The sequence below is a fragment of the Sorex araneus genome, chromosome X (genome assembly GCF_027595985.1).
Source record: "Sorex araneus isolate mSorAra2 chromosome X, mSorAra2.pri, whole genome shotgun sequence".
NCBI classification, from domain to species: domain Eukaryota; kingdom Metazoa; phylum Chordata; class Mammalia; order Eulipotyphla; family Soricidae; genus Sorex; species Sorex araneus.
The window spans coordinates 148,347,788-148,361,507 of NC_073313.1; the positions used below are offsets into that span (position 1 = coordinate 148,347,788).

At 44.2% G+C, this 13,720-nt stretch overlaps 1 protein-coding gene across 6 annotated transcripts in view; it reads left to right on the top strand.

Annotated features, from left to right (window-relative positions):
- Positions 1 to 2,535: 2,535 nt before the first annotated feature.
- AMER1 (APC membrane recruitment protein 1) overlaps positions 2,536 to 13,720 on the top strand; it is a 42,478-nt gene continuing 31,293 nt past the window's right edge. For 3 of the 6 annotated variants that reach the window (XM_055120357.1, XM_055120359.1, XM_055120362.1), the window contains exon 1: positions 2,536 to 2,764. The gene's annotated coding sequence lies outside the window, so the exon portion shown is untranslated. Of the gene's footprint in view, positions 2,765 to 3,663; positions 3,799 to 13,720 lie in introns of all 6 variants that reach the window. The other 3 variants (XM_055120360.1, XM_055120358.1, XM_055120361.1) reach the window with 2 other exon arrangements.

Sequence of the window (13,720 nt, forward strand, 5' to 3'; positions counted from 1 at the left end):
TCTCACAACCTTCACAGAAATCCTTAATGCCTCCTAAAACCACCTGGGACCCAGGTAGCTGGAGAGCACTACAATTCCATTTGCTTAGCTAGAACAGAAACTCTCCTGCATTATCCTCCAAAATAAAAATCTAACAAAATAAATCCTGGTGGCTTTCATCTCTGTTGGGTGGGGGTACATGTGAAGAGGTGATTTTTTTTGAAGAGGTCTGGTTAGATAAGGGAAAGGATGCTGTTAGTTTGGCATCTAACAGGCATTGGCATTCTGGCCACTGGTGGTAGAAAAAAGAAAAAACTCTTTGTCATGTCAAATAATACTTTCATTTTTCTGAATCTGTGTTTCTTTTGAGCCCAGCTCAGTGTTCAATATCTGTCAGGTCCAAAGCCGACCTGTGTGAAAAATATTTGGCAGGTGGGTGGAGAATGTAGGGGACTAACTTCTGTGATGAGATCAGTGCAAAACTATTCCTTATTGTTTACTATAGATTAGCTATTATTCAATAGGATTATTTCAATTTCACCACTTGGCATGTTTGCACTTTCTTCCCTGTTCCCACAACTCAGACTGTCAGGATCCTTTGTCTCCCTGGGTTTTAGATTTCAAAATTTTCTTCTCAAAATTATCATATCTGGTCCATTTGAGATAATCAAGGTGAAATGTGAACTGGTACTAGGCAAGCAGAATCACAAAGCATCAGGAAAACCTAAGAAGGAGGTGCGAGGAGTAAAGAAATGATGACTTCAAAAAGGTCCAAGAAATGTCAATTGGGACTTGGCAAAACAGGAAAGCAATGTTCCTGGAAAATACTTTAGTCCAGTCACTCAAATGGGAAAATTGAAGTTAAGAAGCACAGTGAATAAGTGGTAGCTTCCTTCTTGCTGCCATTTGTTTAGATTTGGGAATAGAATAAATTGTTGGGAGTGTTCACATTTCTGGGTTTTGTTGAAAATGTATAGAAGTTTATGGCTCATCAGAAAATATTATAGAGAGAGCTGATTCCAACTGTCAGGAATGGAAGAGATCAAGGAGCTTGACTAGTTTTATGGAGATGGACTGAAGGACTGGCAGGCATGAAAACCAGCTGGTCAGATTCATACAGTATGAGCTAGAATAAGTATGAGGCAGATCTGGAGTCAGATGCCAGCTCCAGCAGTCATGTCAGTTCTTGTAGTGCACACATGCACATGCACGATCCTTTCAGTATAGCAGTTGAGACATTCCAAACAGTCAAACCCCTTAGCGCTGCAGAAAACAGTCCTCCCAGCAATTAAAAAAACAGCAGACTGGGGCTGGAGTGATAGTACAATGGGTAGGGCATTTGCCTTGCAAACGGCCAACCAATTCAATCCTATATGGTCCCCTGAGCATCATCAGAATTCCTGAATGTATAGTAACACTTGAGCATCGCCAGGCAGGCGTGATTTATCTTTCCCCTCTTCTCAATATTAATATTCCTCTTTTCCCTACCTCCCCACTATTTTTAGATATTGGGTTCTTGGAATGAGCCTTCTAGATAGTTTTAAGCTAGGGGTAAAACTAGATTCTGTATCTCAGCCTCAGTTTACATCTCCCATTGCTGCCATTTAACTGACATCAAGCTGGACTTCAAAGCTCAGAACACACTGACACAGTTCAGGCACAGTAATTGGGATGGCTGGCTCAGACTTTTTCGCTCTTTTCTCAGACAGCCTGGGCCCAGAGATTGGTTTTGTACCAGGCTTTCAGGGGGTAGGAAAGGTAACAAAGTCTGGTTCGAAATTAAATGAATAAGTGGTTGCGGTGGAACTCCACTGATCTTAGAGATTCCCTTAAGTTTCATGAATGGTTGGAAATCAGAATGAGGGTCGAGCAGGTATCTTCCCACAAAACGACAAAAGTTGCCAACAGTGTGTTCTGGATTTCAAATTAGCTCCGGTCTCTGACAGACTAGGTGACCTTTGAGAAGCGCTTGCCCTTCTCTGGGCAGCGGAAGACCCTTCTGCAAATGGTGGAAGTTGATTCTGCAATTCCTAAAAACCGTGGCACGTAGGGAAGGCGGATCAGCAGCCGGCGGGGCTCGGCCGGCCTTGCCCTGCAGGCGGGTGCCGCCTTTTCAAGGCCAGCAGGAGCGCCGAACGGAAAGCGCTTTCTAAGCTTCTGGGTCAGCCCACTTCGGCGCTGGGGGAAGGGGGAGCGGCGTTCGGAAGTCCTCCAGGCCTGCCTCTCCCCTCCCGCTTCTTGCTCAGAAATAAGTCGCCCGAAGGTGGCCGGGGCTCTGTCGCACTGTCGCACCCCGGCAAGAAAAATGGAAGCACATGCAAAGCCGAAACCGAGATCTATGGCGCCGGCGCCCCCCTTTCGGGAGAACGCTATGCCTCGCACCCGCGGTGTCACGAGGGGGCGGCCCGGCAGCCTCGAGAGCCATTGGCGAGTCGCAGGGTCCGCAGGAAGCGGGGGGTTCCGTCCCGCCCCCTGCGTTCTTTGCATTTAAAGGGGAACGCACCGGGAAACGGGGGGGTGGACCAGGCGCGTCTTGTCGCGGTGGCGATTGGACCACGGGCCTGCCTATCAGCTCGCAGACGCCCCACCCGATGGTTGTGGAATTGTATGTGTGTGAGGGGGGGCGTGTTATGGGGGGACCTGCCCGGAGCCTGGAGAAAGGGGGCCGGTGCAGGAGGCGAGCGCGGCCGCGGTGTCGCCTGTGTCCTTCCCCGCGGCAGCCCAGCTTTCAGCCCTGGCCGGAGCGAAGCCGCGAGGAGTCGGGCCGGGAGCCGGCCTGGGCCGGGTAAGCGTTGTGCGCGGCCCGGAGGCTCGCCGGCGGCTGGTCCCGTGCGGAGCGAGGGCTGGGCTGATGGGCGGCTGGGCCTCATCGGGCCGCCTTACAATCCGGAGCGCGGGGCGGCCGCCGGGGCCCCGGATGGAGGGGGACGCGGGCGGCCTGTGCCCGAGCGGGAAGAGGACGTGGGGAGGCGGGTGGGCCGCCGCGGGCCAGGCCTCTGGATTCTTCTCTCCGGGGAGTCACGGAGGGGCCCGCGCGTGCCGCGTTGTGGTCCCGGGAGGGGAACCGTCCACTAGCACCCACGGGGCTGTTGTGGGCCTGGGGCGCCCCTGCATTTCGGTAACCCGTTTGCCGAGACTACTCTTAGGGTGAGGATCTCACGCCGGAGGCCCTGCCTCCGCCCCACCCTTCTTTCTCCAGGGCATCCCTTGCTTCTCCCTGTTCCCTGAGCTCTGCTCACTGCGTGGGAAACCAGGGCTCTGACCCGGGCCTGTTTCATACTGATTTGGATGTGCATTTGGGTATACACTGACTCCTAGCCAGAGGTTTGCTGTAGACCTGTAGCTCAAGCTAGTCTTTGGGTTAGAACTGCAAGACCACCTGTCTCTCCACTCCTCTGGCCTTGTCTTACTTGCCCTTCTAGAGAGGGCATGAAGATATTTTTTCTTTACAGCCTCCTGTTTCAAAACAGTATTCAGGAAGGTGGTGTGTGTATGTGTGTGTGTATATGTGAGGGGGTGTTACTGTGTCAGAGGCCAAGGGAACAATTATTGTAACATGGTGCATATTGTCTGGGTTGGGAGAGACACAGTCAAAATCTTCAACTTTTGAGTTTCTTATAATATCAACGCTCTAAACTGCTGCTACTGTCTTCTGTAGACACTTCTGACACTGATGATCACCAGGTTTTATTTAGGCTCCTACAGGGGTTGTGTCCTCCAAAAGCCATTCAACCAAGATACTCTGACAGCAGCTGGATTGGACCACAGAACTGACCTTCATTGGGCCAGGATTATGCTTGTGTGGATTGTGGGATCAAGGTGAGCCTTGTGTCTCCCCTGTGAATACCTTCCTCTGCTGTACTGCCAGCATACTGCAGCTTTGTGGGAATAGGCATGGTAGAGGACACTATGTTGTACTCCCAATTAGAGGAATATAGCAAAGCCCCCCCACACACACACACATACAGTGCAGATCTTCTGCCTCATACCCACCCTGCACCATTGTGGTCCAGTTGCTGTGTGCTCTAGGCCTTTCTGAAGAACTGGAGAGGGAGTAGCTGAGGGACTTGGCTAGCTCCCTTATTTGTTGCTAGGTAGTTCCAGCTCAGGCCCTCTATCCTGCTTCAAACCTTATGTCACCTTAGCTTATATGCCCTATATAATTCCTCTCCACACTTAAATCTGTTTATCTGTTCAAATTCTCTCTCCTCAGCTCTGGACTAATTGCTTTTGTGTATTTTTAAAAACTGACCTCTTCTTTCTCAGAATTCTTCCCAGGCTTCTTGGATCCCTTGATCATTTTCAGGCTTAAGTTACAGTAGAACACAAATTATAATTAAGTTTTTCTGTCTCAAATTTGTGATAACATAGATGTCTAAGAACCCCTAAGAGTAAACAGAACCTGGAAATAAACTACAACACCATCAAAACCTAGAAATGCATAGAAATTAATGAAAGCTTTGCAAGTTTTTTTAAATTTTATTTCACACACACACATACACACACACACACATTACTCCTGGGCTGGAGCCAGAGCACAGTGGGTGGGGGGTGGGTGTTTGCCTTGCCGACCCGGCCAACCCGGGTTCAATTCCTCCATCCCTCTCCGAGAGCCCGGCAAGCTACAGAGAGTATTCCGCCCGCATGGCAGAGCCTGGCAATCTACCCGTGGTGTATTCAATATGCCAAAAACAGTAATAACAATTCTCACAATGGAGATGTTATTGGTGCCCGCTTGAGCAAATCAATGAGCAACTGATGAGAGTGATACAGTGATACAGTGACATTACTCCTGGCTCTGTGCTTAGAAATCACTCCTGACAATTTGGTGGACATACGTTGTACTGATACTTTTATTTTATTGTATTGTGTTTTCAGAAAGCTCAGATTTTTTAATTATAGTTTGAATAATGTGGTTAAAGTAGTTTTAATGTTCCAATAGTTCTCTTATACAAAGTGATTGTATCACCTCAAATTGCCCATGCCTCCACATTTTATTTTAAATTAATTATTGTTGTTTAGGTTACATTTTTAATACTGTTGATGTTTATACTTTTGGAGTACAAAGTTACTTCCTCTTACCACCACCAAGGTGGGACCCTCCACCAATGCCTTGTGTTACATCTAGTCTATCTTATTGACACCCCAACACATACACACACCTATACAACCTGGTGTTCTCAGTTCTATTTTCCAGTGCCACTGGGTTTGCTATCAATTGACAGTGATTTTAGTGTCCATGGACCAGTGCTAGCCCACAAGTGCAGAAAGATTGAAAACCAATAGTCTACTGAACTTACTATAACTACTGGTTATACACCAGTATTCAGACAGGTACAGTGCCAGTCCTTTTTGAATGTCAAGAATTTAGCATTTAAACTTGCAACTCTTCTGAGGCATAGGAAAGTGATTAGGAACAGCTGTGGTGGCTTAAAGTGCTGAGGCACATAATTTCCACCGGGAAGCCTTGGGTTCAATCCCTGAGCATCACCAGGAGTGACCCCAGTCACTGTTGGTGTGGCTCCTCCAAACAAGTGATTATGGAAATAATACCAATGACTCAGATATTTGTTGAGAATGCCTAATGAGGATAGAGAAGAGACATGGGTTGCAAGTAACAAGAAAAAAATCATGTATCTATTTGCCAAGACCCCCAAACTAAGTCGTATACCTGTAATTTTTGACTCGTAAGACAAGAGACAAACTCCTCTAGAGAGATAAGAGATGTCTATATTTTCAGGGGAATGAGTGGAACATTCTGAGAAATTTCCAGAGAGTATAAGCCTAGGCAAAAAGTACCAATCAAAAAGCAAAATCAGGAATGGTGGATGACATATAGGCAGACAGGGTGAGGTAACTAAATTTTTTTTCTGGCTGAGATTATGTGATTCTAAAGTACAGAAAAGGTGGTGTCAGAAAACAGGAAATCTGAATCACATACTGGCTTGGAGGGTTTAAGTGCCTCCTAAGCCTATGCCAAACCCATTCATCCCAGTGTGATGGGTTTTTAAGGTTTTGATTGTACTTACAGATGACTCCTGAAATTTGGAGAGCAACAGGGACATCTAATCTAACCTTATGCATTCATTAAGAGTAAAGAGTAACTTTCTTAGCTTGGGGATTCCATCTGGGTAACACTGTCCCTATTCATGTGTCTTTTCCTTCTTGATCTTGGTCCTCAGGCAGTCAGAAGCTGAAAATCTTAGAAGCGGAGGTAGCTGGGAGAAGTTGGTAATCCAATCTTTCTCTCTTAGTATAAAAAGGTGCTAAAAATTCCTCAAAAAATGTTTATATTTCCCTAACCTGGATGTGTGTTGAATAGTCCTGTTCTGTCATATAGGGGGGATAGAGAAAGAGAAATATCAGGAAGCCTGGAAGGTCACTGACCTGCTTGGAGATCCAAAGTGGTTCTAAATGGAGATTCAAAGGTATTTCTAATTCCTTTACCTGACTTTTACTTTTATAGACTACTTGAGGCTAGAAAAGGAAGACCCATGCTATGCTATACTATCATTTTCCCTGGCCTCAAATCCTGTCCAGGTAAATAAACTAGATTGTTAGATGTTAAGATTCCAGAGGAAGCATTTCATTACCTTACTGTGCCTCTCATTCCTTGTCTCATTGTTAGAAAGTTATTTCTTTTTGGGGTATATTAGCCTCTTACGCTTTATAGACTCTGTGTTTGCATGTGTGTGTTTGTGTGAGAGAGAGTTGGCCACATTGCTCTTCTTATTAACAATGCTTTGGAGATTTCATGGAAATGTAACCCTCCCACTTCTACTTTCTGTCTCCTGATTAAAATAATTACAGTCTTTCATTTCCCCTCCTTGGTTTTATTTTTCAAGTCTGTGCTTATGTAAGTTTATTTCCAATACAGTAGCTAAAAAGAGGTTCAGTTGCCAGCTGAATGAGGGTATGTCAGTTCCTGCACCTTCCTTTTAGGATTACAGGATAATATAGACCATGGAGAAAAGGCTGAGAAGTTTGGTGGAGTCGGAGTTGGTTATAATTGTGCTTCAGAAAATGGACTTTTTGAACTTCTGGTCTCCATTTCTTGTTGCAAAATATTCTGTACCACTGTATCACTGTCATCCCGTTGTTTATCAATTTGCTCGAGTGGCAACATTAGTCCCAACCCTGAGATTTTAGCAGCCTCTCCTTACTCGTCTTTCCCAATGATTGAAGGCTCTTTCAGGGTTAGGGGAATGAACCCTGTTATTGTTACTGTATTTGGCATATCGAATACACCACGGGGAGTTTGCCAGGCTCTTCCATGAAAGTATATAATATCTAGAGATACCTATGGTAGAGTGGGCGCTGAATATGTATGGGCGTTTTCTCTTGCTATCACTTCCTGAGCAATATGATGTAACACCTCCCTACCTAGCATTTACATTGAACTGGGGATTACAAGTCATCTACAGATGATCTCAAGAATAGGGGAGTTGGTTCTTTGCAAATTCTGTTGGCTTTACAAAGGGACCCTGTGCACCATCCATGGGCTGAGGCATCCAACGGTGGGGCCAGGGTGGTTTCTGAAACCAATTTCCTGGGGACCGGAGGTGACTGCACAAAGTAGGGATAGAATACTTGTTGCTCATGTCTGATTCCATCCCTGGTACTAAACAAAATCTATTTAAAAAATAAAAGAAGCTGGGGCCAGAGCGATAGTCCAGCGGGTATGGTTCTCTGAACACAGTCAGATGTAGCCCGTGAGCATTGCCAGGTATGGCAACTACTACAGATTTTTTCCTCTGCTGGCTTCCAAGCTGTTCACCTCCTATTGTCAAGACTCCTCAAAACTCCCTCATTATATGCTTAACTCCCATGCATCTCTTTTGAGGATAAAAACGGGGAAGGTTTGGGTGGGTCTGGTTCTGGCCCCTCTTCTCTCTGAGTGTGCAGAAAATATTCACAGGAAAAACTAATGCATTAAGAAAGTAAAATATTGGGTAGATCTGTGAGCAAGCGTTCACTGTAAGGATACTGAGATGAGGAGAGTTGTGAGTAGTGAGGCTAAGAGTTCTAAAAGTTGTGTACATTGTTCTACCTAACCATCTAGATACCTAGGCCTTCCATCAATGGTTAGAAACTGGGATCATGACCAACCCTGGCTTCTCACACATTCTCTGGCAAGCAAATGAACATCCTGGTACAGTTTCCCATTCTTGATAGATAAACGGAGGCACATAACAGAGAATGGATTTAATCAATATTTCAAATTATTAGTCCTTAACTCGAGGCTTCATCCTATGAGCTCACTTTCCAGATGCCCTCCCAAGCCTCATTTCAGTTACCTTCATTTACCTGGCATCTCACCAGGATGTGGGTGAGTATAGATATTGACATATAGGAAATCCAGGATTCTCCATTGTTTACTTGGTCCAGCTACTCTTCTCTAGGCTTTCCTCAGCTCTTATTGCTTCCATTTCCCTAGGGATAGCTCCTCTCTTGTTCATTTGAGCTTGGAGAGGAGGTGGGACTTATCTATAGTCTTCTAGCATTTGTCTCTCTGCACCTGTTGGATTAGAACTGAGATAGTGGAGCCCTTACTATGCATATATGGAACCCACTTAGTTGGGAACCTGAGACAAGTGGCTTTCAGAACCCCCAGGCAAACTGGACAGGGAACTCTTTCAGACTGCAGAGAAAACTGGAGAAATCCCAGTATATTTGGATTTTGGGCCAGAGGCCAGGAAAGGAACCTAGGAAATCTTTAAAGGGCGTGCAAGGAAAGCAAGGCTTGAAGGTCAGGAAAAGGTGTTTGGCACTGATCTGTAGGTAGTACAGAATAATTTGTAAATAGAGGTATGAAGCACTGAAGTCAGGGTTGTAAAATTAATTTGGAGAGGATGCACAAGTTGGATGAGATGGAGAAGAAGAGTCAGAGGGGATAGAATTTCAACATTGTTGCAGGGAAGTGGATCAATTCAACAAAGAGGCTTGGACCATTTTAAGAGGAGCTGAAGTTGAGAAATTAGCTGCAAGATGCTCAATCAGAAGGGCTCTTTATTGAACATCTACTCAGTCCCTAGTGAGCAATTTTATTTGGGGAATTGTAGGTGTGTCACACATAATAGTGTTCAAGATTATCTCTTCATTCAGTGCTAAGGGATCACTTTTAGTGGTATTCAGGGTACCATATATGATGCTCGGGATTAATCTTGACCAGCCATGTGCAAGGCAAGTCTGTCTGCTATCTTTCCAGACCAGGAACTCTAGAGAGCAATTTGCCTTTTAAATTTATCATCTTTAATCCTTACCTTAGGTAGGTTGCATTTTCTTTATTTCACAGATTTAAGTCTCAGGATGTGGATGCCAATGTTTTAGTTTCTCATTGACATCTTATTGCTGAAGTGTTTTGACGAGAGGATAAAGGATAGTCTATCTGAAAGAGATGAATAGATTCACTGGGGCCTCCAAACAAATATAACTCATTTAGGAATCTGTTGGTCAAGTAATAAAAGTAAATATGACAGGACCTATTTTAGAGTCTACTACACTGTTGGAGTTGGAGATACCCTTCCTGGAAATCTCCCTGACAGCTGGCTGAAAATTAAGTAAATGTGGTTGAAGATACAGCTCTACAAAGGAGGTACCCATATGATAATCCTTTCTTAAAGCCCTGAACAAATGGTTTGGAGAGTGTTTATGCTCTAAACAAATGGTTTTGATTGTAGGTCTTGGCTGCAGAATTCAAATTCAGAATTATCTCAGAGGTCATTTTAATTGAATACCTTAAATTCTTCCTACTTGTTCCCATAATCGGTGTTTGAATTTTTTCTCTTTTTCCCCTTTCTCTACCTCCCAAATTTGTTTACCAAGGAAGAGAAGAATAGAGGAACATGTTACACAGTTTAGGAGTGGTGGTCCTGGTGATGATTGTGGGGTTGCTGATGAATGGAAGTTGAACTCAGCAGGTATTCTGGAATGTACTTGGTGGGCCAAAACAGATACCTCCATACTGGAAATCCTGTCAAGAAGGCTTAGCTGGGCTGCGTCAGGAGTGGATGAGAGCCAGGAACTCTTACAGGTGTGATAGAAACATCACCCTCAGTTCTCATTCACAGTTTCTCATGTCTGAAATCATTCAATATTTATAGGCTTAACAAGGTTTTGTTGTTGTTGTTGTTTTTAATTGAATCACCGTGAAATACACAGTTACAAAGCTGTTCACGATCAGGTTTCAGTCATACAATGTTCCAACACCCATCCATTCATGAGTGTACATTTCCCACCACCAATGTCTCCAGTTTTTCTCTTGCCAACCCCACCAATCCCCCACCAGCCTGCCTCTGTGGCAGGTACTTTTCTTTCTATCTTTCTCTTTCTCTTTCTCTCTTTCTCTTTCTCTCTCTCTCTTTCTCTTTTTCTTTCTCTTTCTCTTTCTCTTTCTCTTTCTCTTTCTCTTTCTGTCTCTGTCTCTTTGTCTGTCTCTCCCCTTTTGGGCATTATGGTTTGCAATACAGATACTGAGAAGTGATCATGTTCGTTCCTTTACCAACTTTCAGCATGCAGTTCTTACCCAGAGTAATAATTTCCAACTATTATTGTCATAGTGATTCCTTCTATATCACAAATGCCTTCTTCCCCAGCTTTAAGGCAGACTTCCAGTAGTGGACCAATCCTCCTGGCCTGTGTTTCTACTCTCCTTGGATATTAGTCTCATACTATGTTTGCTTATATCCTACAAACAAGTGCACTCATTCTATGCCTGTCTGTCTCCATCTGACTCATTTTACCCAGCACAATTCTCTTCATGTCCATCCATTTATAAGTTAATTTCATGACTTCATTTTTTTCTCAGCTGCATAGTATTCCATTATGTAAATGTACCATAGTTTCTGAGATATTATTTCACACCACAGAGACACACATCGAAAGGAACAAGAACAATCAGTGTTGGTGCCAATATGGAGAGAAAGGGACTCTCACTCATTGTTGGTGGGAATACTAACTGGTCCAGCCTGTCTGAAAAAACAATATGGGCATTCCTCAAAAAACTAGAAATTGATTTTTCATATGACCCTACTATGACACTTCTGGAAATATAACTCAGGAGCACAAAAATACACAGCACAAATGCCATCTGCTCTTCTATGTTCATTGCAACACAATTCATAATAGCCAGAATCTGGAAGCAATATGAATGCCTGAGAGCAGACAACTGGTTATGGCATTAATTTTGAACTCAAGATGCCTGGGAGTTTCCTTGTCTCTCTTGCATTTCATTGTGTGACTTTATAAGCAATTCTTTTCTCAAATTTAGGTAGTTTCCTTTTTTCTGACAAAGAATAATACCTACCATTTCTTGGGACCAGAGAAATGGTATAGTGGCAAGTGCATTTGCCTTGAATGTAGCTGATAATAATCCCTTGTTGAATATATGATGTACAAATGTACTTTTGCAATTTCCAGGCTGCCTTTTTGCATGTGTGGCAATTTCTTTCGCTCTGTGGAAGTTTTTAAAACTCTATGTAGATAAGAACAAGGAAAGAATTTGGTCTTGCTTTTGTTTCTATTGCCATTGAATTTGAGTCTCCAAATACATCTCTGATGTTGAAATTTTGGAGTGAATCAATTAAGTTTTCTTTTATGTCTTTTATGATTTGGGTCTAATGTATAAGTACTTGATCTATTTTCAGTTAATTTTTGAATCTGTTAATTGTTTCACTTTTTGTCCAGTTTTCCCAGTGCCAATTGTTAATTCTGGGGACTAATTCCAGGAGTTCAGCTAGGTACATGGCAAGCACCTACCAACTGAACTATTTCTCCAGCCCCTGTAGACCCTAGTTTTTAAAGGCCTCTAATTGTAAGTGGGATGGGCTTGTGTTCAACTCTTCCATGTTCAAAGGAAATTTTTTATTTGGAAAGAAATAAGCTTTGGGAGAACTCATCATTGCTCATCTCAAAAATATAAAAATATTTTTTTCTATCACATCACTGAGGGGCTGGAGCAATAGCACAGTGGTAGGGCGTTCGCCTTTCACGCGGCCAACCTGTGTTCGATTTCTCTGCCCCCCCCCTCGGAGAGCCCGGCAAGCTACCAAGAGTATCTCGCCCACACCAAAAACAGTAATAATAAGTCTCTCAATGAGAGACGTTACTGGTGCCTGCTCAAACAAATCATTGAGCAACGGGATGACAGTGACAGTGACAGTGACATCACTGAGGATGATTCCTAGGATGAGTTTTTGCCTCTGATTTTTGTGGAGGAGTAGGCTTGGGCCACACCCAGTTCTACTCACAGCTTACTCTTAGCTCTGTGCTCTGATATCACTCCTGTCAGGCTTCAGGGGCTTGTATGGGGTGTTTAAGATCAAATATGGGTCAACCACATGCAAGGCAAACACCATTCCCATGGTACTATTGCTTGGTCATGATCAAGTAGGTTTAAGCCCAAGTATGTATGTATATAAAGACCCTGAACAAATATATATATATGTATATATATATATATATCACAAAATCACGAAATCCCATTAATCACCGATTTCTCGGGCGGGCTCAGTAACATCTCATTTTGTCCTTTCCCTGAGATCTTAGAAGTCTATCTTGACTCGGCCCTCCTCGCGATGTTGCACTGGGGGCTCTTCAGGGTCAGGGGAATGAGATCCAGCTTGTTACTGGATTTTGCATATGAATACACTATGGGAAGCTTGCAAGCTGTCCCATGTGGGCAGGAAACTCTCAGAAGATTGCCAGTTTCTCCCAGAGGGAGAAGTAGGCTAAAGATATCACTTCTGGGAGCTTGCTTTTAAGTCTCTCTCTGGATGTTGGCCGTTGATGGGATTACACACACCTGGGTTCCTCTGCCAGAACCTTCATGCATGAGGCCTGCTCGGGGTGGGGAGGGAAGCTGGAGCCCAACCCCTCCGATTGGTCCCGGGGAAGACAGCCAGGCGTGCGGGCAAGAGACTCTGCATCACTCTCTTCTGAGAGCTTGCTTTTAAGTCTCTCTCTGGATTTTGGCTGTTGATGGGATTACACACATCTGGGTTTCTCTGCTGGTACCTTGATGCATGAGGCGTGTCCGAACGTGTGAAGAGGGGACTCCAGCATGGCTGTAGCTAGGTTCCGGTGGTCTTCGGCTGCCGGGAGCTCTGCTCGGGGTGGGGAGGGAAGCTGGAGCCCATCCCCTCCGAGGGGCCCCGGGGAAGACAGCCAGGCATGCGGGCAAGAGTCTCTATGTATATATCAAGACCCTGAACGAATGGTTTGAGGCTCTTCATGTTCCTGGAGCAAGCAGACACTATTTGGCTACACTAGCACGTGATAGGGACGAATGGAGACATTACTGGCGCCCACGCGAGCAAATTGATGAGCAACAGGATGACAAGTGATGACAAGTGATTTTATATATATATATATATATACATATTATATATACATATATATATCAGTAAAATTGACCATATCAACAAAAGGAGAGATTGAGATAATATGATCATTTCAATTGATGCAAAAAAAGACTTCTGACAAAATTCAAAATCCTTCAAACAAAAATAGGAATAAAATATTTCAACAGGGGCCAGACAGTACAGTTCGGCAGGTAGAGAACTTCCCTTGTATGCAGTCAATTCTTCAGAAAAATAGAGATAGAAGGAATATTCCTCATGATAGTAATGGCTATCTACAATGTACCCTCAACCAACATTATATTGACTATCACTATCACTGTCACTATCATCCCGTTGATCCTCGATTTGCTCAAGCGGGCCCTGTAATGTCTCCATTCCTC